Below are 16,061 nucleotides of genomic sequence, written 5' to 3'. Positions count from 1 at the left end.
CACGACTTTCACCTAGCTTCACTCACTAGGGTTTTCCATCCGCCTAGCTTCACCACTAGGACTTTCACCGCTTCACTCACCAGATTTCCGCCTCACTTTCACTCACTAGGACTCTTCACCACCAGCTTCACTCCACCGAGCTCACTCCACTTCCAGCCTAGCTTTCACTACATCACTAGGACTTTCATACTAGCTTCACTCACTAGGTCTTTCATTTTGCCTAACATCCCGCTTAGGACTTCGATCAAGTATCCAATCAACCTTGACCTACTTGACTCTTCTTCAATCAATATCTTATTGTCAAACATCTAAACCCAAACCAAGACTCGGCTTGGTTACCCAGGTCAACCTTGACCGAGGGATATTGCACCAACAATCTCCCCCTTTTTGATGTTTGACAATACCACAATAACACTTACAATCCCATATATAAGTTAGGCTAATTCCATAGCCTCCTTCTTCATGCCACTAGGTAATGAAAGCATAAATTAAGCTCTTCATTCTCCCCCTAAGAGGGCAAACTCCCTCTAGGTAATGAAAGCCTAACTTACTCCCTTTCATGAGTCCTTTCATTCTCCCCCTATGACCTTCCCATAGGTAATGAAGGACTAAACTTAACCATACATTCTCCCCCTATTGGCACACATCAACCCATCGTTGGACACACATCAACCTATGCTCCATTTGGGCATCAACAAATCCATTTGTTGAAGACTCTGAAGAGTTGCTCATCGTTGTTCACAACATCACTCGTTGTGATTAACACGATAATGAAGGTCCCATACCCTTCATTTATCCTTAACTTCTCCCTCAATATAGACAACTACTCAACCTTGAGCATTATCTACCACTTGAGTGTCCACTTGAAATAATGAGGATATCCACTCTCCATTTCTCCCCATTTCAAGTTTAAATGCTCAACCTTGAGCAAGTTCACAACAGAAGGTTAACCACCTTCCAAGGTTCATGAAAAATAATTTTCATGTCTTTAAAGAGTCCCTCCCCCTAAAGACATGGTGGTAACTTCTGTCATTGTACCAACAATGACTTGGAATCCCTAAAACATTTGGAAACCCAAATTTAGAAGTTTTGAGGTTCAAATATTCAAAATTTGAAACAACCTCAACCTAAACTTCTACTTAGTCTTCGTTAACCAATTCATCCTTGTTTTCAACATGAAAACACCCTTTGTATGTATACAAATGTATTTAAGGGGTTTGGAATGGTTACCTAGACTCAAAGAGGTTCAAAGATGCTGAAATCAGGCCTTCCCAGCCAAAATCAGCAACTTGGATCGATTGGAGTTGGGTTCCAATCGATTGAACCTTTCTGAATCGATCCACTGATCAATTCAGACTCCCTGGATCGATCGGCTGATCGATCCATCGAGCTTCTGCTCGCGGGAATTGCCGTTTGAATCGATCCATGGATCGATTCAGGAACTCCAATCGATCCATGGATCGATCGGAGCTCTGATAGTTGCTGAAATTCCATTTCAGTCAACTTCAGAAACCCCTAGAAAATTCTACAAAAATCTAAAAATTATGAAATTTCGTGTAGACATTATTTAGGACATACTTAATCATGGAAAAATAGTTTTCTATGAAAATACATCATATTTTCAAAGATTGACACAAACTTGAAAACTTGCAAAAACTTTAGTGTTTTTCTACAAGTTTGTGTCTAACTATTCAATGGTGATTACTATCAAAAGATAGCCTTCACCAAGGTTTTCCAAAAACATTTTAAAACATTTTCAAAACCAATATCCCATCATGTTCCTTGGGCATAATGCACATGACTTGTACATTAGCTTTCCCAATGATGGGAAAACACATAATTATGTGTTTTGATGAAACTAAAAACTCAAAAGAATGCACTAAATCAACATCTTGAGTTTTGTTCATCTTCCTAACATCTCACTTGTATATAATATGCACTAAAACACATACAAGTCACCTTATAGTCTTTGTGAGATGTAGATTTTGGTTTTTGCCCTAATCTAGGGATCATGCATATTTATCTAGGCATTTTAGAAATGTTAGACATCCACCTAGGATGTCACTTGTCAATAAGTGTCGTTAAATGCCATTTGTCCTTAATTACAAGGAATTAAACTTAATGCATGATTATGTTATGGCATGCATCAAAATAAAATAACTTTCAAAAGAAATATTCCTATAATTACATGATGTATGAATGTCATGACATGGTATTTTTGGATTTTTCATAATAAAACATGAATGCAAAAATAGACATGATGTCATGGCATATTATGGGCAAACAATCATGGCAAGATTTAGCATAAATAAAATATACCTAGATTAACTATCTAAGTATCCTTAAAGTCTTAGCTAAACTTACAACTTAAACCTAGATTGCCCTAAAGTGCTACAAGAGAATGCCAAAGCCTAAATTTGGCATTTCTAATTTCCTTGATTTAATGTATGCCAATTGAAAATAAACATGTCCTCAAATGTTGGCATATTCCATTTTTCCTTAAGAGTAGCACTTTTAAATTTAAGGCCCAGATTGCCTTAAATTGCCTAAGAACATACCAAAATCCCAAACTGATAGTTCTTATAAATTTCCCAATATGTGCCATTTAAGATTAAAATCAATTCTTCCACCATTAGTCACATTTTACTCTTTCAAAGTGTAAATAATAATTCCATTTCATTTTCAAAGGTTAACAAAAACCTTGAAAATGCTCCTTGAGTGTCAATTTCCTCAAAGTTGGGTTAACTACCCTTCTAATCGGAGTTGACACTCTCTAACCCATCTATGGGGTAGAGAAGATGCTCCTAGGAACCCAACACCTATTGGTGCTCCTTGGATGCTCTAGGTACTCACTAGGGATAACTTCCCTAGATACCTTCCTAGTGACCTTGTTGGGCTTCTTAGAAGCCTTGGTCACATTTTCTAGGTCAACTCTAGGGATAGCCTCCCTTGTAACCTTGTTCGTGACTTTCTTAGACTTCTTAGAAGTCTTAGTCACTTTGGTTGCAAAGATACTTCTAGGGATATCTTCCCTTGTATCCTTGACTTGACTTCTAGACTTAGGGTTCGTTCCATAACTATATGGAACCCTATGATAACTAGGCACATCCTTCTTAGCTTTTGGTTTGTATCCCAAACCTTTATGGCCATTGGATGGCTTTGATTTTCCTAAACCTAAGTTATGCTCATTTTGCCCTAATAGGATATTTTCCATCCTTTTTAGGGTCTTTTCCATTTTATCAAGTCTTGACCTCAAGACTTGATTTTCTATCACTAGGTCCTTAGTATTTGATCCATGAGCATTTTTGTTTCTAGGCTTGTATCTTAAATCCTTAGAGTTATCGCCTAGGTTTTTACCTACATTCCTAGCCTTAGGGATTGTAGTTTTGGCATGTAGGGCCACATGCTTTTCCTTAAAGCCCTCATGCTTCCTATTCTTATGGTAAATCGCATTAAAATGATAAAAATTTGACCTAGCATGCTTTTTACCATTTTGCAAGGGAATAAGCTCAATGAAAGTTACCTTCCTTTTTACCTTGGAGGCTCCCCCTTGACTAGTGCCTCCTTGAGCCTTGACCATCTTCTTCCCCTTGGGGCATTGACTTCGGTAATGCCCTTTTTGTTGACACAAGAAGCACACAATGTGCTCCTTACTCTTCTTTGTCTCGGGGGTGGTCTCCTTGAGCTTCTCCTTGTCCTTTTGTGCCATTTGGCTCTTCTTCTTGGCCAATTTAGGGCACTTGCTCTTGTAGTGCCCATGTTCCCTACATTCAAAACATATAATATGATTTTTATTATTAATTGAAATATTTATACCTTTGCTTGTAGGGGTGACATCTTTCTCTTTGGATCCGGAGGTAGAAGCTTCCTCTTGATCGGACCTTGATTCTCCTCCATTTGATTTTTCTTGACTTGTGGAGGTAGAATCTACTTCCTCCTCTTCGTCTCTTGACCCGAATGTAGAAGCTTCTCCTTCTTCTTGATCCACCAAGGATTGCTCCCTCAATCCTAGAGGTGGAGGCTTCAACATCTTGAATATGAACAAGGAGTATGCTCCCTCCTTGTTCCCCTTGCATTCCTCGAGGATGAAGCTTCTTGGATTTCTTCTTCGGAGGTTGAGCATCTCTCAACCTCGGAGTCCTCCTCTTGATCTTGATCCAATGAGTCGCCCTCTTTGGATTCTCCTTGATTTGATACAGTGGAGGGGATCTCATGAATTCTTGCCAATTTGCTCCAAAGCTCCTTGGCATCTTCAAACTCTCCAATTTGTTCCAAGATGTTGCTTGGCAATAAATTGACCAAAAGTTTGGTCACTTTGTCATTGGCCTCACATCTTTGGATTTGGTCTTTGCTCCACTTGCTCCTTTTGAGTACTTTGCCCTTGGAATTTGTGGGAGCTTCAAAACCTTCCATGAGAGCAAACCATTGCTCTATCTCCATCATAAGAAAATTTTCGATTCTTGATTTCCAAGAATCGAAGCTTGTAGATGAATATGGTGGAGCCACCCTTGTGTCAAATCCAAGTCCATCTTGGAATTGCATCTTGAAGTTGAGCTTGATAAAGTCTTGAACTTGAAGAATTTAACTTCTTCACCATCTAGCTTTTCTTGTTATGCTTGACCCTTCCTGATGATTCGGGAAGAGTCCTGGTCTACCATGTTAGGACCAAAAGTAGCTAGAGGGGGTGAATAGCTCGTCGCGTGCTCGCTGTTCGCGTTGCTTGTTCCTTCAAAGATGCAGCGGAAAATACGAAACAAATACAACAACGCTAACACGGTTGGTTTACTTGGTATCCACCTCACAAGAGGTGACTAATCCAAGGATCCACACCACGCACGCACCCTTCACTATGAAAACACTCCTTTTCGGTAACCAGAGGGCGGAGAAGCCCTATAAGACTCTCAGTACAAGAAGAAAGGAAAAGGAAAATACAAGCGCAAAGCTTACAATGAGTACTGAAAACCCTAACCTTCTCTTCTTGCCTTTGATCCGCCTCTTGACTTGAAGAACTTCTTCAAGAGCTGGCGATCTGATCTTTGAGAGCGCTGTGGAGGAGGCGAAGATCCGAGATGAAATCGTGAAGAGATGATTCCGCAGCCATTGCACGCCTGCAGCTATAAACGACGCTAACGGTCGGTCGGATGTATTCCTATTCTAGGCTTTGATCGATCCACGGATCGATCCGGCCGCGCTCGTTCTGAGAATCTCGATCGATCCACGGATCGATCCGGTGCCTTATCGCATCAACAAGTCGATCCATCGATCGTGACCTTGGGATCCAGATCGATCCAGCTTCTCGCTCGTCGATCGATCCATCGACGATCCAAAGACTTGATTTTGTCCAAAACCAAGTCCTAAAACCTCCCAAACCAACATCCGGTCAACCGTTGGTATGTCATGCCTAGCATCTAGTCACCCTTGACCTGCTAGGGACCTGCTAAGTGTCCGTCCACAATCCCTTTGACCCACTTGGACTTTTCTCATTGTCATCCGGTCAATCACTTTGACCTACTTGGACTTTTCTTTCATGCCAAGTATCCATCAATCCTTTGACCTACTTGGACTTCCCAGCACCGAGATGTCCGATCATCCTTGATCCATCCGGATTTTCCCCCAGCTTCACTCACGGGACTTTCACCTAGCTTCACTCACTAGGGTTTTCCATCTGCCTAGCTTCACTCACTAGGACTTTCACCTGGCTTCACTCACCAGGATTTCCATCTGCCTAGCTTCACTCACTAGGACTTTCACCTGGCTTCACTCACCAGGATTTTCCATCTGCCTAGCTTCACTCACTAGGACTTCCATCTGCCTAGCTTCACTCACTAGGACTTTCATACTGCCTAGCTTCACTCACTAGGTCTTTTATTTTTGCCTAACATCCCAGTTAGGACTTCCCAGTCAAGTATCCAGTCAACCTTGACCTACTTGACTCTTCTTCAATCAATATCTTATTGTCAAACATCTAAACCCAAACCAAGACTCAGCTTGGTTACCCAGGTCAACCTTGACCTGAGGGATATTGCACCAACAAACGGATGGGTTTGTTGCGGATCACTAGATTAAACTTCCTTTTATGGATGGTTATAGGAAATTATTTAGGAGCGTGTGATCTTCTCCAACTGAAGGGGCACAATCCTATTTAATGGACTTAGTATCAAGTAATGGTATACACTTAGACGCATTCAATAGTATCCTCCCTAACGGAGTCACTGCTATTGTTTTGTGTGACCAAAGTGAAACTAACTATTAATTTTATTTGTCATAAAGTTAGGATGACAAGATAATAAAATTAATGGGTCACACCCTTCTCTTACAAATGTTGAATTTGTATACGTCCACACTAACGTGGCATGCAATATTCACGGTGATTTAAGGTGTTGGTTAATTTAAAATAGTATTGTTTGAGGAATCAATATTATTCTAAATTTAGAGTCTTGACCAAAGTTTATTTTTGTGATTCTTAGGATGACTTTTAACCCACTGACCATTATACTGAAAGAAAACAAACTTGCTGGTCCAAACTATATTGATTGGAAAAGGAACCTGGACATTGTTCTTACTGCTGAAAGCTATAAGTTTGTACTAACTGAGGCTTGCCCTGATGCACCTGATGGTGACTCTACCCCAGAGGAGATTGAGTATCATAAGAAATGGGTAAAAGCTGATGAGATGGCGCGGTGTTACATTTTGACTTCAATGTCAAATGTATTGCAACATCAGCATCAAGATTTACCAACAGCTTATGATATAATAAACAATCTCAAAGAACTCTTTGGGCATCAGAGTTGGACTGTTAGGCAAGAGGCAATGAGAAAATTAATGACCACCATATCCGGGGACACCGAGAGATCATATCCTCAAAATGATGATCTATCTAAACGAAATACAAGTTCTTGGAGAAATCGATGGAAACCTGTGTCGATATAATTCTCCAAACGCCTACCCAGTTTTGAGGCTCACGAACTATAACATGAACAAAAGAGAGTATACGTTAACTGAACTTCGTAAGAAGGTATATTTCGTTAAGTTCTTAGATTCACTATCTGAAAATAATTCTACTTCTAAGACGCAAAAAGAAGAAGAAATAGGTCTTTAAGCAAAGAGAGTGAATAAACCTCGGGACAAAAGTCGGAAGGAAGAAGTCAAGGGCAAGTGCTTCATCGCTAGGGCAACGACATTGAAGGCGGACCGTCCTCGTAGGAATCAGAACAATAAAGGTATATCTCATGCTCTAGTAGTTAAAACATGTTTAGCGGTGTTATCTACCAGTACCTTGTGTGTAGATACGGGAGCCACTGATCATGTCTGTAATTTTTTGCAGGGGTTCCAGGAAACTCGATGACTATTTGATGAAGAGATAATCGTCTACATGGGCAATGCTACTAAGGTGGCAGCTGTTGCAGTGGGAGACGTCTACTTATCTTTTGATAGAAATAGAAATTTGATTTTAAGAAATTGCTTTTATGTACCCAGTTTTAGAAAGAGTTTAATTTCAGTTTCTAAACTGTATTTGGATGAATATTCAGTTTCCTTTAGTAATAATGTCATTATAAAGAGAAATAAGGTGATTATTTGTTCTGGTGCATTGGTTGGCAATTTATATACTTTAAATCTAATTTCTCCCACAAAGTAAAATATGGAAATTAATAACACATCTTCTAACTCTAATAAGATAAAAGAACCTTTGGAAATGAACCAAATGTATCTTTGGCATCTAAGGCTTGGTCATATTAACTTAAGTAGAATTCAAAGGCTTGTAGCCGATGGACTCTTGGGATCATTAGAGTTGAAAAACTTTTCAACATGTGAATTCTACTTGGAAGGTAAAATGACCAAGAGACCTTTTAAGGCCAAGGGGTATAGAGCCAAAGATGCGTTACAACTGGTTCATTCTGATTTGTGTGGTCCTATGTCTATCCAGGCAAGAGGTGGTTATTGTTGGGTTTTTCGGGCCGCGAAAACCGCTTTTCACGTCGCGGAAACCCCGAATCGCCCAAGCCACGGATCTCGTGCAAGGTAAAACCGAACGAAAATACGAGTACGAGTTTGAAAACTTTAATCTACAGTAGATCTTCATAAGGATAAACCATTTATACCTTTGTAGCGAAGCCCTTCGCAATCCCGCTTGTCCTTGGTTCGCCGGATCTCAAAAGTGTCAAAGTAGACACTTCTCTATTTGTATCCACACAAGCAAGAGATGGAGAAGAAAGCTTAGAGTGTGCTAGCACTCAAGCAAGGTCTCGGCAAGAAGGAGAAGAGGGAGAGAAGAATTGTGAGCAAGAGGAAGAAGATGAAATCAATTAGCCTTGAATGAAAAATAAAACATTCATTTTTACACTCAAAGTGGCCGGCCACATTAAACCTTGTAACCCCCATGGAATATCAAGAGTCACAACTCTTGGTAACTCCCATGAGGTGGCATTTGGTCAAGTCAAACTTGACCAAATGAAGAGGCCTTGATGATGATGTGGCATTGGTCAAGTCAAAGTCAAGTCAAAAACATGACTCTTCATCTTCCTACTTAAGTCAAGTCAAACTTGACCACTCCTATCCCTTGGTTGATCTAATCTAACCATTGGTTCAAGCCAATTTTAATTTAATGAATCTCTATTTATTGAATTAAATTAATTAAATGAGTCTAAGTCCAAATTAGACTCACTTAACACATGAACCAACTTGAGTCCAACTCAATTATCCTACTTTGGATTACTCTTAATCCAATTTGATTCATCATATGAACCTAATCATTTAGGTTCATCAAATGAACCTAGTCTCCATCTATTTGCCCTTAGTGTGTGACCCTATAGGTTCTTGTAACGTTGGCAATGCCCCTAAACCCATTTAGGAGCATAAGTAATGAGCGGTATCTAGCAACACATCATTACTACCCAAGTTACAAGAATGTCGAGATCCGACATCACCTTGTGACTACTAATTGTGACTCCTCACAATATGTGACATTGTCCTTCTATCCTAGACATCTAGATTGATAAATGTGAGGCATAGACCGTGTCATCCTCCAATCAATCTAAATCTTGAACTCCAAGTAGACTCACTCGATCAAATGAGCTCAACATCTAATGTTGACTCATTTGGGCATAACCATCCTAGTGGTCTCACTCTATCAAGAATAGCGATGTCGCTCCGGTCATATGGAGAGGATAGATCCTTCCATCATCCATCCCTCCTCGCATAATTCGTTACATACCCGGTAATGCCTTTATAGTCCACCGATTCACGGTGACGCTTGAAAACTAAAGTACATAACCCTTATGTAGGGATCCATGGTGACTTGAGTCTAAGGACTAATAGTCATACTAATAGCCACATGAGAAAGTATATGACACTCATATAACGATCCATGATACTTTCTCATGGCGGGTCATTCAATATACATTCTCTAATGCATACCCATGTGTCAGCTTGATATCTCTATATCCATGACTTGTGAGATCAAGTCATCGAGCTGACCTACATGCTAGTCTTATGGCATTAACATTGTCCCTGAATGTTAATACTCGACTAGGAATGATTTAGAGTAGTGTTCCCTATATCATCTCACTATCGATTCAACTAATCGATTGATATAGGTATAAACGTTCTACTCAAGGATGTTACTATACTTATTTTATCTAACACTAATACAAATAAGCATAATAACAAAAAACCAATGCCTTTATTAAGAATATGATATACATGAGTCCATACAATCATCAAATGATTGACTCTAGGGCTCTAACTAACAGTTATGAATACTTTGTTTCCTTTATAGACGATTATTCAAGATACGGATACATTTACCTGATGCGCCGCAAGTCTGAATGCTTTGACAAGTTCAAAGAATATAGGGCTGATGTGGAGAAACGTCTTGGTAAAAGTATCAAGACACTACGGTCTGACCGTGGTGGCGAATACCTCTTTGAAAAGTTTAGGAATTACTTATCAGAAGTCGGGATTCAATCCCAATTGTCTGCACCTGGTACATCCCAACAGAATGGTGTGGCAGAACGAAGGAATATGACTCTTATGGAAATGGTTAGATCGATGATGAGTTATTCAGAATTACCAAATTCATTTTGGGGATATGCTCTGGAAACAATAGTGTACATTCTGAATATGGTACCTTCTAAAATAGTTCCTTCTATTCCCATGGAATTATGGAATGGGCGTAAGCCTAGTCTGAATCATATCCGGATATTGGGTAGTCCAGCACATGTGCTGAAGGGAGATACTGATAAGTTGGAATCACGTACAGAAGTTTGTCTGTTTGTGGGATATCCTAAAGGAACGAAAGGTGGTTTGTTTTATAATCCTAAAAATCAGAAGATCATTGTTAGCACCAATGCTTGATTTTTAGAAAAAGATTATATAATGAACCATAAGTCCATGAGTGAAATAGTGTTGGAGGATCTTGCGGCCGGCTTGAAGGGGGGTTGGATAGACGGCGCCCCTAAAACACTCGCTTTCTACGTATTTGTTAGTTGCGCAGCGGAATACAAATAATACAAACACAAATACGAAAGCTAAATACAAATACAAAGAACAAGAAAGAGCAAGCAAACCAACACGCGTCGATTTACGTGGTTCGGAGATAAAGCTCCTACTCCACGGCGTGTCCGTAAGGTGGACGATCCCTATCCGTCGGTGGATTACTCCCCGGAAGACCTCCAGCTAGCTCAAACCTCCTTGTGGATGGAGAAACCTCACCACAAACTCACCAAGACCTCTTGGACACAAGGGAATCCTTGAGCACTTTTGTGACTACTAATTAGGCTTTAACCAAGTCTAATTTCGTCCAATACCAAGCTCCTTCTTATAGAGCTTGGAACAAATCGAATCGAGTTCACAATGCTGGTCCATGCACCACGACCGGTGCAATCTAACTCTCTACTCTCTTCTGATCATCGACATTGGTCCATACCGATCAGTGCCATCAAGCTACCTAAGACTCTTCTGATGGTCCTACAAGAATGCACTGCCGATCACGCATTACGGAAAAACCCTAAAACTAGGATTTTACTCCGAGTACAATCTCTCATGCATTCGTACCTTCACGACTCATTTGACTCTTCTTTGCAGCTTTGACCTCTTGCCTTCAAGCCTACTTCCTTTGGCTCTCGTCCCTCGGATGCATCCAAGCCCGCGGCTTGTCTCCAATGCCATCCTTCGCGTATGCCTCGAAGTCGCTTCCCTCGACCATTGTCCTTGCTGCCTTGTCCATGGTCCCTCGGATGCTCCATCCTTCACCGGACCCGAAGCCGTCAACCTAAGTCACATGTGTCACCTGCAGTCCTGCACAACTCAAGTACACATATCAAATAACGAGGGTAAACCTAACTTAAACCCTTTGCCCAAACACCAAAACACATGGTCCCATGGACCATTGGGATTGCTCCAACAAATAGTTCTAGAAGAAATAAGAGAGGACACGTCTACTTTAATATCAACAGTACAAGATAAAGTACCACAAGAAACTGCAACACGTGTCACACATGATACACAACCAAAGACAGTGCCTCGTCGTAGTGGGAGGGTTGTAAGGCAACCTGAGAGATTCATGTTTTTGGGAGAGTCTTCGGATTTGATCCCAGGTAAACATGAACCTGATCCCCGGACATATGACGAAGCACTCCAAGATATAGATGCAGTATCTTGGCAAAAGACAATGAATTCTGAAATAGAGTCTATGTATTCTAATAAGGTCTGGGAGCTTGTAGAACCACCTGATGGTATAAAAGCCGTTGGATGCAAGTGAATCTACAAAAGGAAATGAGGGACATACGGGAAGGTAGAAACCTTCAAAGCAAGACTTGTTGCAAAAGGGTATACTCAGAAAGAGGGAATCGATTATGAGGAGACCTTTTCGCCGGTAGCCATGCTTAAGTCTATCCGGATACTATTATCCATTGCCGCTCATATGGATTATGAGATTTGGCAAATGGATGTCAAGACAGATTTCCTTAATGGAAGTCTTGAAGAAAACATCCATATGAAGTAACCAGAAGGGTTCATTGAAAAGGGCAAAAAACATCTAGTGTGCAAGCTCAATCGGTCCATTTATGGACTGAAGCAAGCTTCAAGATCTTGGAACATCCGATTTAACGAAGTAATCCAATCATATGGATTTATTCAGTGTTCGAATGAGTCTTATGTATACAAGAAATGTAACGGAAACGTGATGGTATTTCTTGTACTATACGTAGATGATATTTTGTTAATTGACAACAATGTCAAGGTATTATCGGACGTAAGAGTATGGTTGTCTAAACAATTTGATATGAAGGACTTAGGAGAATGTGCACACATTCTTGGGATCAAAGTTATAAGGGATCGCAAGAAAAGAATGTTATGCCTATTTCAAGCTTTATATATAGATACAATCCTTGCTCGTTTTAGCATGTAGAACTCTAAGAAAGGTTTCTTACCTTTTAGGCATGGAGTAGCCTTATCTAAAGAGATGTCTCCGAAGACATCAAAGGAGATGGAGGATATGAAGGCAGTTCCTTATGCTTCGGTTGTTGAAAGCCTTATGTATGCAATGCTGTGTACGAGACCTGATATCTGTTTTGCCGTGGGCATGGTTAGCAGATATCAGAGTAACCCTGGACAAGGACATTGGACTGCTGTAAAGCATATATTGAAGTACCTGAGAAGGACTAGAGATTATATGCTAGTCTACCAAGCAGACGATTTGCTCTCTGTGGGTTACACGGATTCAGACTTTCAATTAGATAGGGACAATAGTAAGTCTACGTCAGGCTATGTGTTTACTCTAGGAGGTGGAGCCATTACATGGAGGCGTGTTAAGCATAAATGCGTCTCAGACTCAACCATGGAAGCTGAGTATGTGGCAACCTCTGAGGCAGCCAAAGAAGCTGTATGGCTTAGGAATTTTCTAATGGACTTAGATGTGATTCCTGGTTGGCCCAGAATCATCACAATTTATTGTGATAATAGCGGTGCAGTTGCAAACTCGAAGGAACCACGAGCTCATAAGGCAAGTAAACATATAGAGCGCAAGTACCACCTGATACGATACATCATTAAGCGAGGAGAAGTTGTCGTCGCCAAGATTGCATCAGCAGATAACCTGGCAGATCCTTTCACTAAGGCCCTTCCAGCGAAAGCTTTTGATCGACATGTGGAGGGGATGAGAATCAGATGTATGGCAACAGATATGGTAACTTAGTCTTTTAGTATAAGTGGGAGATTGTTGGAATGTATACTAAAAGCCTAGCTTTTGTAAACATTTATTTTTGAAATAAAAGAACCACATTGGTCAATATCTGTATTTATTTGTTAAATGTAATTATTCAATTAATTTATATAGTAGATAACATAGAGTGTGATGTCACACTCAGAAGATCATGCTGTCGGTTCTTTATAAATTATAAATAGTTGCTCACGACTAAGATGGAAAGGAACAAACCATCGGAATAGTCGTAGTGTAATTAAGTATTAGTTTATCTTGATTAATAAATTACACTGATACACTCTAAGTGTATTGAGTAGGACCATTTAGGTAAGTTCTTTTTGTACTGACTTAATAAAAGAACTAGACCTTAGTTATTATGGAAGTGTGTGCTCTTAACCCTAATATAATAACAAACACATATGTTTAATATTTATTTCTTTGACTTATCAAAGGGTGAGGTTTAGCTCGATAAATCAATATGCCCGATAAGTTGGGAAATGATATTACTTATAGTGTGTGTTGTTGATTATAGAAGGAATTTGTGTCCTAGTTATCTAGGTTGAGAATGCCCCCAAGAGGAGCTCATAAGGATTTCCATGTTAAACCCTGTAGGTGGACTTAGTCCGACATGACAATAAAGTTGAGTGGTACTACTCTTAGAGATAGATATTAATTAAATGAGTTGTCAGTAACTTACTTAATTAATGGGCATTCGTTATCTTAAACACAGGGAGACTAACACACTCATGATAAGAAGGAGCCTATAATGTAATTTGGGATTGGTGCGGTAGTGCGATAATAACTCTCTAGTGGAATGAGTTATTATCGATGAACTTGAGTTGTGTGTTCGGGGCGAACACGGGATACTCAAGTTCATCGGAAGGACAAAACCAATTTCTCCTCTAGGTCCCTGTCGTAGCCTCATTATAGCCTCAAGTCCATCCAAATATAAGTCCATCTTGGTGTCCAAGAAGGGGGCCGGTCCAATGCTTGGTGACCAAGCAAGGGCCGGCCACATCCTCTTCTATATGGGCCAGTCCTATTGCTTGGTGACTAAGCTAGTAGGGGCCGACCACAATAATTCAAATAAGGAGGGTTGTTTTGAATTTTTAAAATCTTTTCTTTGTAGAAAACTATAAGTTTTAAAAGAGAGATTTTAATTTTTAAAACTTTCCTTATTTGAATTAGGTCACATGTTTTAATAGAGAGTTTTAAAAGTTTTAAAACTTTCCTTTTTTAACCATCCTCATGGTTTAAGAAAAAAAGGAAGATAAGTTTTAAAATTTAAATTTTCTATCACCATGTTAAAAAAGGAAATTTTATAAGAGAAGTTTTAAATTTTAAAACATGGTTTTAATTTTTAGAACTTTCCTTTTTTAACTCCTACTTTAAGAAAGAGAGCTTGTAAAATTTTATAAGAGTTTTTCTTCTTGTAAAATTTTATAAAAAATAAAATTCCTTTTCTCTTATGGGGGCCGGCCACCCTTGCTTGGTGCCCAAGCAAGGTGGCTGACCATGTTTAAAAAAAATAATAATAAAATCATCAAATTTATTTTTGGTGATTGATTCAATCAAGAGGAAAGAAAAGGAAAATTAAAAGGGAAAAGGAAAAGCTAGAGGAAGATTTTAATTTTTGTAAAAATTCTTCCCTTATTTGCCTTGGGCAAGTATTATAAAAGAAGGGGTGAGGAGGATTCATGAGACACAACAATTCTTATTCTCTTGGTGGAGTCTCTCTAGGTGGCCGGCCCTCTCTCTTCTCCCTTTCCCTTTGCTCTCTTCTCCTTGGTGGTGGTGGTGGCCGGATTTTAGAGGAAGAGGAAGATAGCTTTTGGGTGGTGTTCATCTTGGAGGATCGTCACCCACACGACGTCCAAGGCGAGGCGAGGAATACGACAGAAGATCTCGAGGTCATTAGTTTACAAAGAGAAGGTATAATTAGCAATTGTTTTCCGCATCATGCTAGTTATTTCTTTTTGTAAGAATTCCAAACACAAGAGGCATTAGATCTAGTTTTTCGAATTAGTTTTTCGAGTTTGTGTTTTCTTCTTTTTCGAACTTGTGATTCGATTATTCTTTTTGGTTAACCTAGAGTTATTTAAGGAAATTAAATATTAGTTTTCCTTAAAAGGCTTTGTCTAGGCGGTGGTGGTTGCTCCCATATCCAAGAAGGCCATGTGCCTCGCCATGCAGTCCTGGAAGCCAATTTTGGAAATTAATATTTAATGGAATTAATAACATAGGTGGATTTGAATCAATAGTATTAAGTTCCGCTTGCGATTCAAATCTAAACCATTAAGAACAGATAAGTTAAATTTGGAATTAATGATGTTAAGTTCCATCTGCGATTCCTAATTTAACTATTAAAGAACACAATAAGTTATTTAAGGAAAGTTTCGACACTTGTACAAAATTTTTGTATAGTGGAACCGGTACATTTTCCTAGGACTAACCAACAATTCCAAGGATCCACACACGACACGCTCTCTAGTATAAAAATACTCATTCTCGGTAACTACTAGAGGTGGAGAAACATTGTACAAGACTCACACAATAAGAGACAACATACGCAAAATAAAATACAAGAATGGAAATGAAAAACCTTCTTCTTGCTTGACCTTATTGATTAAGACGCCTCTGGACTAGCTGGAAAGTGCAACAACACTTGTTTTCCACACTCGAAGTCCGGTGAACAATAGCAGTGAAGGATTGTGTGAGCTGAAGAAGAAAGGGTTGCAGCGTTTGAACGCTTTGTCATATTTATATTTGCGCTTCTAGGGCTTCTAATCGATTGGGGTTCCTCCCAATCGATTGCCACGCCAGATCCCAGTGATCTTGGCCATCCAAAACATGCATCCCGCGC

This window comes from Zingiber officinale, chromosome 1A, assembly GCF_018446385.1.
Source record: "Zingiber officinale cultivar Zhangliang chromosome 1A, Zo_v1.1, whole genome shotgun sequence".
Classification (NCBI taxonomy): Eukaryota; Viridiplantae; Streptophyta; class Magnoliopsida; order Zingiberales; family Zingiberaceae; genus Zingiber; species Zingiber officinale.
This window is presented reverse-complemented; position numbering follows the sequence as displayed.